Consider the following 14563-nt stretch of genomic DNA (forward strand, 5'->3'; position numbering starts at 1 on the left):
GCATAGGCGTCTCTAAATAGACTGTCTTCCTCATCACAACACTGCATAGAACAGTGTCCCCTGTATGCAAACCATCCTAACCTAGTGTGAATAAGGAAGGTTTCATCAAAAATGGTATTCACCATAAATCTTGCCAAACAAAACATGCAAATCACATGTGGAATTTTCATAGCAGACTGGTTGAGGTCAGGAGTAACAATGACTGCTCCTGGTACTGTTGTCAAGCAACGTGTGAGCAGATTTTGTGAAGGGGACAGGAAGAGCATGTTCAGAGGCAGTGGGAGAAGAAGAGATTAATGGTTTGGTGCCAATGGGGGAAGCAGGGTATATAGGCATAAAGATAGCAGGAGAAAGGTCAAATAGGTGTATGGTGAGGGGAGACAGGTAGGTCAGTGGTGGGACAGAAAAAGATACAGTGGACAGGGAGATATGGAGACAGATCTGTTGTGGTGACCCCTAATGGAAAGAAAATGATTCTGGCCAAGCTAAACATAGGACGACGCAACTACTATGATCAGTAGGCAGCCATAGTACAGCAAATGGAGACCAAGTCCAGGTCTGAGGACACTGTCAGTTGATGAAACATTTTACCTAATGTGTATGTTTTGATGGTGGGAACTTGAGGAATTGAAATGGACCTTCTTGCTGTTTAGCAAGATTGCTAAGCAGTGTGCCACCATGCCCATATAATGACTGCACCACCCAATTCATGACGGACAGATGAGGGGATGAGATTTTGGTAGCAGAAATCTTGCTAATAATCCTGTAGGTCAGGGCATCGCACAAACCAGTCAGTGCCAAACCTCCCACCATAAAAGCGAATAGAAATAAATCCTCAACATCTTCTACAGAGAGTTGAGCCAAGCATGCCATGCACCATTTCTTTCCAGGCGTCGAGAAGATAGCCCACTGGATAGGTTCCATCAGGGCACGCAGGGTCCCCCAGCCCTGATTTCCTTGTCGAAAAAATGGTACCAATAGTGTTGAGAGACCAGCTGATCAATTCCATGGTTAATCCAAATCTTAATTTGAAGTACAGTCTGATGAAGCTGGAACTTTGAAGGTCAGAGCAGAGACAGAGAATAGAAAAGGAGAGGAATGTGACGGCCCTTGCCGGAGTCCCAAGATGACACATTCGTACTACGTGTGAAGGGGCCCTAATACAGGCCCCCAACCAAAACGCAGATATAAATATTTCTTTCGCCCCAATCTGCCAACCACTTCTTCAATAAATGCACCATACCCAGAACCATAAACCAGCCAAACAGGTGCATGACCAATGCCCCCATTGTCAACATCCACTGCATGAAAACACAAACTGTAGAATCCCATGCAGGGTTCATTTTATAGCTCATACCCAGTGTCACCGACCAAACGGGCCTCCTAAAAACCGGTCCTCCCCGCCTTCACTGCGCATGCATCATTTGTGAGCGTCAGCAGCGATTCACCGATTATCGCCTTGTTTCTGCTTAAAACTCACTTTAGAATGATTTAGGAGGTTTTACTTTGTTATCTGATGGCTAATAATCACATTATTCCCTTTGATCACTTTGGGTGTAGAGTCAAACTCAAAGTCTCAGACGCGTGTTCAGTGAAGGCAGGACGGACCACACCTACACTCCAAACACAATCGCACACAATCTGTTTTTTCAAAAACAAACAAAACCCTGTGCCCTTTACCTTTCTCTTTACAAAACCAGTCAAAGAAGGACTACTGAGAAAGTGTAATTATAATCACCTCCTTTCAAACCAATGCTAAATCTAATACTTCACTGTTGGAATCATTAGAAAATTTTGTTTAGACACTTGACACAAAGTTGCTTTCTGAATCGCAGTATGAAAAGCAGAATTGTTGCTTATTCTTTGAATAAGAAGACAAATGTCTGTCATCTGATTATTATGAATAAAATCCAATTTGTTAGCCTATCTTTCCATGAAAAATGCATTTTATATGGCAAAAAAAAAAAAAAAAACTACTGTAGAGTTGTCTCCTGCAAATAAAGTTGAAAAAAAAAATAGAATTCCACTCATTATCAAGGTTATAATTGTGAGCATTGCTTAGAAAGCCAAAAAATAAATTTTTAAAAGATCTTGACATTTACAAGAACTATGCCATATCTTGGGAGTCTTTCAAAAGCAATTCAAATCCTCTTGAAGACTGTTTCCTGGTGAGAGTCCAACATACATTCAAACTGAAGACAGAAAACTATTTGACATACTGTGAAGAAAGTGCAAAAATGTGTCTCATAGCAGTGAAAACATTTTCACCCTTCCATCCCATCAACCTCGTGTAAAACACCAGTGATCTCAGTATATCCACAGGAAACATCCACCTGTATTTGACAAAAGTAGTGTTTGCACAACAGCATACAGTCCATACAAATCTTTCCTAGATTTATAAAACCTGTAACTGTTCTGCAAATGGCAGTCTTTGTCAAAATGTACATACACTTGTGTAATTATTCAACAAGTGAGCATTCTGACATAATCAGTGTAATTTCTATGCATTTTTTCCATCTCTAAACTATATTAACCTGAATGCTTATTGGATTTAAATGTTATCAGGTAATATGTATTTGTATAATTAGGAAGGGTGTGGCCTAATGTGATTCACACCCTATATCAAGGTGTGCATAATTATTAGGCATATTTTTTTTACCTCAGGAAGAAAGGGCCAAAAAAAAAAGATTTCGCAGAAACGAAAGACAAAATTGTAAAATGCCTTTCTAGGGGATTCAAAATAAAGTTATTAATGTGTAATCACTGAACAATCAAATGTTTTGTTGCAAATAATCAGCAGTGTCGCAAGAAATGTTTAGAGAAGAGACAAATTAACTGCAAAAGCCTTGAGAAGAATTCACCGTAACACTACCAGGAAACCAATATCCTCCAGTGCCCCCATATTTGAGAGCTGCATCCAACTTGAAGTGTCCAGGAAGCAAGGCGTTCAGTCAGTGTTGCCAGATGTACAATAATTATCGTATTTGTACGATAGTTTTGCCCTCTGCACGATCAATAATGGGAAAAAATCCAAAAACGATAATTTCAGTTGGTTGCCCAAACACGCATCTCTCTGACACCCAAGAATCATTTCGCAGGCATTGCACTCAGGCGGCATCAAAGACACACCACACACAGGGCTGCTGCTAGCTTTGGCCGGCGCGGGACAAAGTCATTTGAAAGGCCACCCCGTCTCCATACAAAGTAATGAGTTCCCAATTCTCGGCACTGACCCTCCCTCCTGGGCCCGAGACAACTGACCTGTAATGTAGACTGTTTTAGCTGCACATGTGCACATACGTAGCTTAGCGCACCCCCCGTCACCATCACTACACACACATATAAAAACACACACACACAACTTTTGAGCCTAACAGCTAAGGTTTGTGTCCCTTCACAGAAAAAAAAAAAAAAAAAAAAAAAAAATCTTTCTAGTCTGGTAGTGCATTTGCTTGTGCATTTGTGTTCTTTTTGTGCCATAGTTTCCCCATTACTATAGGGATATTGTGAATTACTGTTTAAAAATGTGACAAAATTCTTTGGAAATTTAAAAAAATGCTAAAATAGCTACGTTGTATGCGTTTTGTTTGTGTACGATAATTTCTCCCAAAATACGATAATTTGGAGGTTTTGGTACAATAGTTGCATATTTCCTATCTGGCAACACTGCGTTCAGTGCTCAGGGACACCATCAAATCAAATCAATTTTATTTATATAGCGCCAAATCACAACAAACAGTTGCCCCAAGGCGCTTTATATTGTAAGGCAAAGCCATACAATAATTACGGAAAAACCCCAACGTCAAAACGACCCCCCTGTGAGCAAGCACTTGGCGACAGTGGGAAGGAAAAACTCCCTTTTAACAGGAAGAAACCTCCAGCAGAACCAGGCTCAGGGAGGGGCAGTCTTCTGCTGGGACTGGTTGGGGCTGAGGGAGAGAACCAGGAAAAAGACATGCTGTGGAGGAGAGCAGAGATCAATCACTAATGATTAAATGCAGAGTGGTGCATACAGAGCAAAAAGAGAAAGAAACACTGAGTGCATCATGGGAACCCCCCAGCAGTCTAAGTCTATAGCAGCATAACTAAGGGATGGTTCAGGGTCACCTGATCCAGCCCTAACTATAAGCTTTAGCAAAAAGGAAAGTTTTGAGCCTAATCTTAAAAGTAGAGAGGGTGTCTGTCTCCCTGATCTGAATTGGGAGCTGGTTCCACAGGAGAAGAGCCTGAAAGCTGAAGGCTCTGCCTCCCATTCTACTCTTACAAACCCTGGGAACTACAAGTAAGCCTGCAGTCTGAGAGCAAAGCGCTCTATTGGGGTGATATGGTACTATGAGGTCCCTAAGATAAGATGGGACCTGATTATTCAAAACCTTATAAGTAAGAAGAAGAATTTTAAATTCTATTCTAGAATTAACAGGAAGCCAATGAAGAGAGTGACTATCCAGGGTTGGGACCAGGAAGCAGAGTTGTAGTCTTACACACCTCTCTGCAGCTTCTCTCCCCCTGCCATCCCCTCATTACCCCATCCCCGTAGAGACGGTGCCTGCTCCCAGACTACCAATAACCAGCAAAAATCTATTTAAGCATAAAAATTCAAAAAGAAAAATATAGCACCTTCAACTGCACCACAGACTAAAACAGTTAAATGTGGTCTATTAAACATTAGGTCTCTCTCTTCTAAGTCCCTGTTGGTAAATGATATAATAATTGATCAACATATTGATTTATTCTGCCTAACAGAAACCTGGTTACAGCAGGATGAATATGTTAGTTTAAATGAGTCAACACCCCCGAGTCACACTAACTGTCAGAATGCTCGTAGCACGGGCCGGGGCGGAGGATTAGCAGCAATCTTCCATTCCAGCTTATTAATTAATCAAAAACCCAGACAGAGCTTTAATTCATTTGAAAGCTTGTCTCTTAGTCTTGTCCATCCAAATTGGAAGTCCCAAAAACCAGTTTTATTTGTTATTATCTATCGTCCACCTGGTCGTTACTGTGAGTTTCTCTGTGAATTTTTCAGACCTTTTGTCTGACTTAGTGCTTAGCTCAGATAAGATAATTATAGTGGGTGATTTTAACATCCACACAGATGCTGAGAATGACAGCCTCAACACTGCATTTAATCTATTATTAGACTCTATTGGCTTTGCTCAAAAAGTAAATGAGTCCACCCACCACTTTAATGATATCTTAGATCTTGTTCTGACTTATGGTATGGAAATAGAAGACTTAACAGTATTCCCTGAAAACTCCCTTCTGTCTGATCATTTCTTAATAACATTTACATTTACTCTGATGGACTACCCAGCAGTGGGGAATAAGTTTCATTACACTAGAAGTCTTTCAGAAAGCGCTGTAACTAGGTTTAAGGATATGATTCCTTCTTTATGTTCTCTAATGCCATATACCAACACAGTGCAGAGTAGCTACCTAAACTCTGTAAGTGAGAGAGTATCTCGTCAATAGTTTTACATCCTCATTGAAGACAACTTTGGATGCTGTAGCTCCTCTAAAAAAGAGAGCTTTAAATCAGAAGTGCCTGACTCAGTGGTATAACTCACAAACTCGTAGCTTAAAGCAGATAACCCGTAAGTTGGAGAGGAATGGCATCTCACTAATTTAGAAGATCTTCACTTAGCCTGGAAAAAGAGTCTGTTGCTCTATAAAAAAGCCCTCCGTAAAGCTAGGACATCTTTCTACTCATCACTAATTGAAGAAAATAGAACAACCCCAGGTTTCTTTTCAGCACTGTAGCCAGGCTGACAAAGAGTCAGAGCTCTGTTGAGCTGAGTATTCCATTAACTTTAACTAGTAATGACTTCATGACTTTCTTTGCTAACAAAATTTTAACTATTAGAGAAAAAATTACTCATAACCATCCCAAAGACGTATCGTTATCTTTGGCTGCTTTCAGTGATGCCGGTATTTGGTTAGACTCTCTCTCCGATTGTTCTGTCTGAGTTATTTTCATTAGTTACTTCATCCAAACCATCAACATGTTTATTAGACCCCATTCCTACCAGGCTGCTCAAGGAAGCCCTACCATTATTTAATGCTTCGATCTTAAATATGATCAATCTATCTTTGTTAGTTGGCTATGTACCACAGGCTTTTAAGGTGGCAGTAATTAAACCATTACTTAAAATGCCATCACTTCACCCAGCTATCTTAGCTAATTATAGGCCAATCTCCAACCTTCCTTTTCTCTCAAAAATTCTTGAAAGGGTAGTTGTAAAACAGCTAACTGATCATCTGCAGAGGAATGGTCTATTTGAAGAGTTTCAGTCAGGTTTTAGAATTCATCATAGTACAGAAACAGCATTAGTGAAGGTTACAAATGATCTTCTTATGGCCTCGGACAGTGGACTCATCTCTGTGCTTGTTCTGTTAGACCTCAGTGCTGCTTTTGATACTGTGACCATAAAATTTTATTACAGAGATTAGAGCATGCCATAGGTATTAAAGGCACTGCGCTGCGGTGGTTTGAATCATATTTGTCTAATAGATTACAATTTGTTCATGTAAATGGGGAATCTTCTTCACAGACTAAAGTTAATTATGGAGTTCCACAAGGTTCTGTGCTAGGACCAATTTTATTCACTTTATACATGCTTCCCTTAGGCAGTATTATTAGACGGTATTGCTTAAATTTTCATTGTTACGCAGATGATACCCAGCTTTATCTATCCATGAAGCCAGAGGACACACACCAATTAGCTAAACTGCAGGATTGTCTTACAGACAAAGACATGGATGACCTCTAATTTCCTGCTTTTAAACTCAGATAAAACTGAAGTTATTGTACTTGGCCCCACAAATCTTAGAAACATGGTGTCTAACCAGATCCTTACTCTGGATGGCATTACCCTGACCTCTAGTAATACTGTGAGAAATCTTGGAGTCATTTTTGATCAGGATATGTCATTCAAAGCGCATATTAAACAAATATGTAGGACTGCTTTTTTGCATTTACGCAATATCTCTAAAATTAGAAAGGTCTTGTCTCAGAGTGATGCTGAAAAACTAATTCATGCATTTATTTCCTCTAGGTGGACTATTGTAATTCATTATTATCAGGTTGTCCTAAAAGTTCCCTAAAAAGCCTTCAGTTAATTCAAAATGCTGCAGCTAGAGTACTGACGGGGACTAGAAGGAGAGAGCATATCTCACCCATATTGGCCTCTCTTCATTGGCTTCCTGTTAATTCTAGAATAGAATTTAAAATTCTTCTTCTTACTTATAAGGTTTTGAATAATCAGGTCCCATCTTATCTTAGGGACCTCGTAGTACCATATCACCCCAATAGAGCGCTTCGCTCTCAGACTGCAGGCTTACTTGTAGTTCCTAGGTTTGTAAGAGTAGAATGGGAGGCAGAGCCTTCAGCTTTCAGGCTCCTCTCCTGTGGAACCAGCTCCCAATTCAGATCAGGGAGACAGACACCCTCTCTACTTTTAAGATTAGGCTTAAAACTTTCCTTTTTGCTAAAGCTTATAGTTAGGGCTGGATCAGGTGACCCTGAACCATCCCTTAGTTATGCTGCTATAGACGTAGACTGCTGGGGGGTTCCCATGATGCACTGTTTTCTCTTTTTGCTCTGTATGCACCACTCTGCATTTAATCATTAGTGATCGATCTCTGCTCCCCTCCACAGCAGTCTTTTTCCTGGTTCTCTCCCTCAGCCCCAACCAGTCCCAGCAGAAGACTGCCCCTTCCCTGAGCCTGGTTCTGCTGGAGGTTTCTTCCTGTTAAAAGGAGTTTTTCCTTCCCACTGTAGCCAAGTGCTTGCTCACAGGGGGTCGTTTTGACCGTTGGGGTTTTACATAATTATTGTATGGCCTTGCCTTACAATATAAAGCGCCTTGGGGCAACTGTTTGTTGTGATTTGGCGCTATATAAAAAAAAAATTAAATAATAAATAAGAATAAGAGGCCAATATGGGTGAGATATGCTCTCTCCTAGTCCCTGTCAGTACTCTAGCTGCAGCATTTTGAATTAACTGAAGGCTTTTCAGGGAACTTTTAGGACAACCTGATAATAATGAATTACAATAGTCCAGCCTAGAGGAAATAAATGCATGAATTAGTTTTTCAGCATCACTCTGAGACAGGACCTTTCTAATTTTAGACATATTGCGCAAATGCAAAAAAGCAGTCCTACATATTTGTTTAATATGCGCAATGAATGACATATCTTGATCAAAAATGACTCCAAGATTTCTCAGAGTATTACTAGAGGTCAGGGTAATGCCATCCAGAGTAAGGATCTGGTTAGACACCATGTTTCTAAGATTTGTGGGGCCAAGTACAATAACTTCAGTTTTATCTGAGTTTAAAAGCAGGAAATTAGAGGTCATCCATGTCTATGTCTGTAAGACAATCCTGCAGTTTAGCTAATTGGTGTGTGTCCTCTGGCTTCATGGATAGATAAAGCTGGGTATCATCTGCGTAACAATGAAAATTTAAGCAATGCCGTCTAATACTGCCTAAGGGAAGCATGTATAAAGTGAATAAAATTGGTCCTAGCACAGAACCTTGTGGAACGCCATAATTAACCTTAGTCTGTGAAGAAGATTCCCCATTTACATGAACAAATTGTAAAATATTAGATAAATATGATTCAAACCACCGCAGCGCAGTGCCTTTAATACCTATGGCATGCTCTAATCTCTGTAATAAAATTTTATGGTCAACAGTATCAAAAGCAGCACTGAGGTCTAACAGAACAAGCACAGAGATGAGTCCACTGTCTGAGGCCATAAGAAGATCATTTGTAACCTTCACTAATGCTGTTTCTGTACTATGATGAATTCTAAAACCTGACTGAAACTCTTCAAAAAGACCATTCCTCTGCAGATGATCAGTTAGCTGTTTTACAACTACCCTTTCAAGAATTTTTTTGGAGAGAAAAGGAAGGTTGAGATTGGCCTATAATTAGCTAAGATAGCTGGGTCAAGTGATGGCTTTTTAAGTAATGGTTTAATTACTGCCACCTTAAAAGCCTGTGGTACATAGCCAACTAATAAAGATAGATTGATCATATTTAAGATCGAAGCATTAATTAATGGTGGGGCTTCCTTGAGCAGCCTGGTAGGAATGGGGTCTAATAGACATGTTGATGGTTTGGAGGAAGTAACTAATGAAAATAACTCAGACAGAACAATCGGAGAGAAAGAGTCTAACCAAATACCGGCATCACCGAAAGCAGCCAAAGATAATGATATGTCTTTGGGATGGTTATGAGTAATTTTTTTCTCTAAAATTTTATTAGCAAAGAAAGTCATGAAGTCATTACTAGTTAAAGTTAATGGAATACTCGGCTCAATAGAGCTCTGACTCTGTCAGCCTGGCTACAGTGCTGAAAAGAAACCTGGGGTTGTTCTTTTCTTCAATTAGTGATGAGTAGTAAGATGTTCTAGCTTTACGGAGGGCTTTTTTATAGAGCAACAGACTCTTTTTCCAGGCTAAGTGAAGATCTTCTAAATTAGTGAGACGCCATTTCCTCTCCAACTTACGGGTTATCTGCTTTAAGCTGCGAGTTTGAGAGTTATACCACGGAGTCAGGCACTTCTGATTTAAGGCTCTCTTTTTCAGAGGAGCTACAGCATCCAAAGTTGTCTTCAATGAGGATGTAAAAATTGACGAGATAATCTATTTCACTCAGAGTTTAGGTAGCTACTCTGCACTGTGTTGGTATATGGCATTAGAGAACATAAAGAAGGAATCATATCCTTAAACCTAGTTACAGCGCTTTCTGAAAGACTTCTACTGTAATGAAACTTATTCCCCACTGCTGGGTAGTCCATCAGAGTAAATGGAAATGTTATTAAGAAATGATCAGACAGAAGGTGGTTTTCAGGGAATACTGTTAAGTCTTCAATTTCCATACCATAAGTCAGAACAAGATCTAAGGTATGATTAAAGTGGTGGGTGGACTCATTTACATTTTGAGCAAAGCCAATCGAGTCTAACAATAGATTAAATGCAGTGTTGATACTGTCATTCTCAGCATCTGTGTGGATGTTAAAATCGCCCACTATAATGATCTTATCTGAGCTAAGCACTAAGTCAGACAAAAGGTCCAAAAATTCACAGAGAAACTCACAGTAACGACCAGGTGGACGACAGATAACATCAAATAAAACTGTTTTTTTGGACTTCCAATTTGGATGGACAAGACTAAGAGTCAAGCTTTCAAATGAATTAAAGCTCTGTCTGGGTTTTTGATTAATTAATAAGCTGGAGTGGAAGATTGCTGCTAATCCTCCGCCTCGGCCTGTGCTACGAGCGTTCTGGCAGTTAGTGTGACTCGGGGGTGTTGACTCATTTAAACTAACATTCATCCTGCTGTAACCAGGTTTCTGTAAGGCAGAATAATTCAATATGTTGATCAATTATTATATCATTTACTAACAGGGACTTAGAGAGAGACCTAATGTTTAATAGACCACATTTAACTGTTTTAGTCTGTGGTGCAGTTGAAGGTGCTATATTATTTTTCTTTTTGAATTTTTATGCTTAAATAGATTTTTACTGGTTATTGGTGGTCTGGGAGCAGGCACTGTCTCTACGGGGATGGGGTAATGAGGGGATGGCAGGGGGAGAGAAGCTGCAGAGAGGTGTGTAAGACTACAACTCCGCTTCCTGGTCCCAACCCTGGATAGTCATGGTTTGGAGGATTTAAGAAAATTGGCCAGATTTCTAAAAATGAGAGCTGCTCCATCCAAAGTGGGATGGATGCCGTCTCTCCTAACAAGACCAGGTTTTCCCCAGAAGCTTTGCCAATCATCTATGAAGCCCACCTCATTTTTTGGACACCACTCAGACAGCCAGCAATTCAGGGAGAACATGCGGCTAAACATGTCACTCCCGGTTCGACTGGGGAGGGGCCCAGAGAAAACTACAGAGTCCGACATTGTTTTTGCAAAGTTACACACCGATTCAATGTTAATTTTAGTGACCTCCGATTGGCGTAACTGGGTGTCATTACTGCCGACGTGAATTACAATCTTACCAAATTTACGCTTAGCCTTAGCCAGCAGTTTCAAATTTTCTTCAATGTCGCCTGCTCTGGCCCCCGGAAGACAACTGACTATGGTTGCTGGTGTCGCTAACTTCACATTTCTCAAAACAGAATCGCCAATAACCAGAGTTTGTTCCTCGGCGGGTGTGTCGCCGAGTGGGGAAAAACGGTTAGAGATGTGAACAGGTTGGCGGTGTACACGGGGCTTCTGTTTAGGACTACGCTTCCTCCTCACAGTCACCCAGTCGGCCTGCTTTCCCGGCTGCACGGGATCTGCTAGAGGGGAACTAACGGCAGCTAAGCTGCCTTGGTCCGCACCGACTACAGGGGCCTGGCTAGCTGTAGAATTTTCCACGGTGCAGAGCCGAGTCTCCAATTCGCCCAGCCTGGCCTCCAAAGCTACGAATAAGCTACACTTATTACAAGTACCATTACAGCTAAAGGAGGCCGAGGAATAACTAAACATTTCACACCCAGAGCAGAAAAGTGCGGGAGAGATAAGAGAAGCCGCCATGCTAAACCGGCTAAGAGCTAGTAGCTGTGCTAAGCTAGCAGATTCCTAAAAACACACAAAGTGAATAATGTGTAAATAATTTAGAGGTGATTCAGCAGAGGCAGTGCTTTAGTTAAGGCACGTGAAGATTACACTGTAAAACAAATCGTTATCTAGTTATCTGGATCAATCTAACTGCGCAGATTAAACAGCTAACAGATACAGCAAAACACCACTGTGTTCCGGCACAGGAAGTGATACAATACCGCAGTGAGAGCCAACCACCAGTAGAGGCCTGAACAAGGTCACTGAACAAGACTCAAGTTGAAGTGTCAAGAAATATCTGAAAGATTTTTCAAACATTTTATGAAATAAGACTGACTGACTATTTATGGACCAGGTGGATGGGCCTGTAGCTGGATTGCTAATGGACATCCAGTGTTAGGGCTGACACCCAGGGCTGAAACAAAGTTAAGGGGAACCCAATTACACAGACAGAAAACTCAAAAAGGGTAAGGTGCCAAACAATGATTTATTCAGATCCCCAAAAATTCCAAAACAGTCTTAAATGTGAACATGCCCAAGTCATGACAAAAATCCACAGAGTAAAAGCAGCAAGATTCACAAAAACCAAAGTGTCATATAACAAAGCCACAGGTTTCTTCCCCAAACTCCTCAAAAAGTCCAAATCAGTCTTAAATGAGAATGTGCCCAAGTGATGACAAAAATCCACAGAGTAAAAGAATCTAGATGCAAAAAAACCAAAGTGTCAGGGTTCTTGGAGCATACTCACAGAGGTGATCAAAATCAGTGAGCAAGAAGAAAGGCAAAACAGAGCAGAGCATTCACAAGTAACATACACAAAAAACAACACTGACCAACACACAAGGAAGTGCTTAAGTAACCTAGGGGAAACTGACAACAGGTGAGTGGCAAACAAGGAGGCGGGACTTAAACTCATGTGGGTGAGACAATGTGCAGGGAAATAATCATTTGAACAGACCAGACTCGGTGCAAATAATCATGACAATAAAAGAACAACAGAAGAGAAAGAAATAAACTACAATCATCTACCATAACTGAAGAGGAGAAGAAATCATAAAACCATAAACCAACATAGAACTCAGGAGTCAAAGTGCAAGAGTGAGAGAACAAACATAATATAAGGAAGTGAAAAATACTCAAAGACTAACAACAACTAACACAGAAAAGCAGTACGAATAAACTCAAACGTGAAGGAATAACTAACAGGTGTGAGTGCAGGGGCAGAAGAAAAGGGACCCAAACCACCAGGACACAGACAGGGACGACCAGATGAACCTAAACAGAAAACATGACTAAATGAACACATACATAAAATAATGATATATAAAGAATGAAAGAGCTGAATGTAATAATACTGAAATAATTCACCAACAACTGAAAAGCCCAACATATGATAAAACCAAAAAACATGGCCAAATGGGCCGCATCCTGGATGAAAACCTGCTCCAGAGCTCTTGACCTCAGACTAGGATGACGGTTCACCTTTCAGCAGGACAATGACCCAAAGCACACAGTCAAGATATCAAAGGAATGGCTTCAGGACAACTCTGTGAATGTCCTTGAGTGGCCCAGCCACAGCCCAGACCTGAATACAATTGAACATCTCCGGAGAGATCTGGCTGTGCAACGATGCTCCACATCCAACCTGATGGAGATTGAGAGGTGCTGCAGAGGAATGGATAAAACTGCCCAAAGACAGGTGCACCAAGCTTGTGGCATCATATTCAAGAACACTTGAGGCTGTAATTGCTGCCAAATTTGTATCAACAAAGTACTGAGAAAAGGGTGTGAATATTTATGTACATGTGATTTCTTAGTTTTGTTTATTTTTAATAAATTTGCCAAAAAGAGTTTTTTTCATGTTGTTGTTATCATTGTTTCCACAGTTGCTTTGAAAAAGTATTCCATGTACTGATTACTGATTATTCAATTTTACAAGTAACTAAGTTAGATTACTAGCTGTGTGCTTAGGGTCACTGTCCTGCTGACAGATGAACCGTCACCCCAGTTTGGGGTCAAGAGCGCTCTGGAGCAGGTTTTCATCCAGGATGACTCCGTACATTGCTGCATTCATTTTCCCTCAATCCTGACTAGTCTCCTACTTCATGCTGCTGAAAAACATCCCCACAGCATGATGCTGCCACCACCATGCTTCACTGTAGGGATGGTGCCTGGTTTCCTCCAAACATGACGCCTTGCATTCATGCCAAAGAGTTCAAGCTTTGTCTCATCAGACCAGAGAATTTTGTTTTTTGTGGTCTGAGAGTCCTTCAGGTGCCTTTTGTCAAACTCCAGGCAGGCTGCCATGTGCCTTTTACTAAAGAATGGCTTCCATCTGGCCACTCTACCATACAGGCTAAAATGGTGGATTGCTGCAGAGATGGTTGTTCTTTTGGAAGGTTCTCTCTCCACAGAGGAATGATGGAGGTCTGACAGAGTGACCATCAGGTTCTTGGTCACCTCCCTGACTAAGGCCCCTTTCCCCTGATCACTCAGTTTAGACGGGCAGCCAGCTCTAGTCCTGGTGGATCTGAACTTCTTCTATTTACGAATAATGGAGGTCACTGTGCTCACTGGGACCTTCACAGCAACAGAAATGTTTCTGTAGCCTTCCCCATATTTGTGCCTCCAGACAATCCTGTCTTGGAGCAAAACAATTCCTTTGACTTCATGCTTGGTTTGTGCTCTGACATGCATTGTCAACTGTGGGACCTTATATATAGACAGGTGTGTGTCTTTCCAAATCATTTCCAATCAACTGAATTTACCCCAGGTGGACTCCAATTAAGCTATCGAAACATCTCAAGGATGATCAGTGGAAACAGGATGCAACTGAGCTTAATTTTGAGCTTCATGGCAAAGGCTGTGAATGAGTTTTTCCTTCTTTTTTAAATAAATTTGCGAAAATATCATGAAAACCTTTTTACATTGTCATTACGGGGTATTGTGTGCACAATTCTGAGGGGAAAAGATTGCAACCATTTTTTAATAAGGCTGCAA

The 14563-nt window shown here is 40.8% G+C and overlaps 1 long non-coding RNA gene across 1 annotated transcript in view; it reads left to right on the forward strand.

Moving 5' to 3' along the window:
• The first annotated feature begins 11596 nt into the window (after positions 1 to 11596).
• Positions 11597 to 14563, forward strand: part of LOC117524994 — a 32212-nt gene continuing 29245 nt past the window's right edge. The window contains exon 1 of the long non-coding RNA XR_004564931.1: positions 11597 to 11608. This is a non-coding gene — a long non-coding RNA (uncharacterized LOC117524994). The remainder of the gene's footprint in view (positions 11609 to 14563) is intronic.

Source organism: Thalassophryne amazonica, chromosome 14 (assembly GCF_902500255.1).
Source record: "Thalassophryne amazonica chromosome 14, fThaAma1.1, whole genome shotgun sequence".
In the NCBI taxonomy this organism is placed as follows: Eukaryota; Metazoa; Chordata; class Actinopteri; order Batrachoidiformes; family Batrachoididae; genus Thalassophryne; species Thalassophryne amazonica.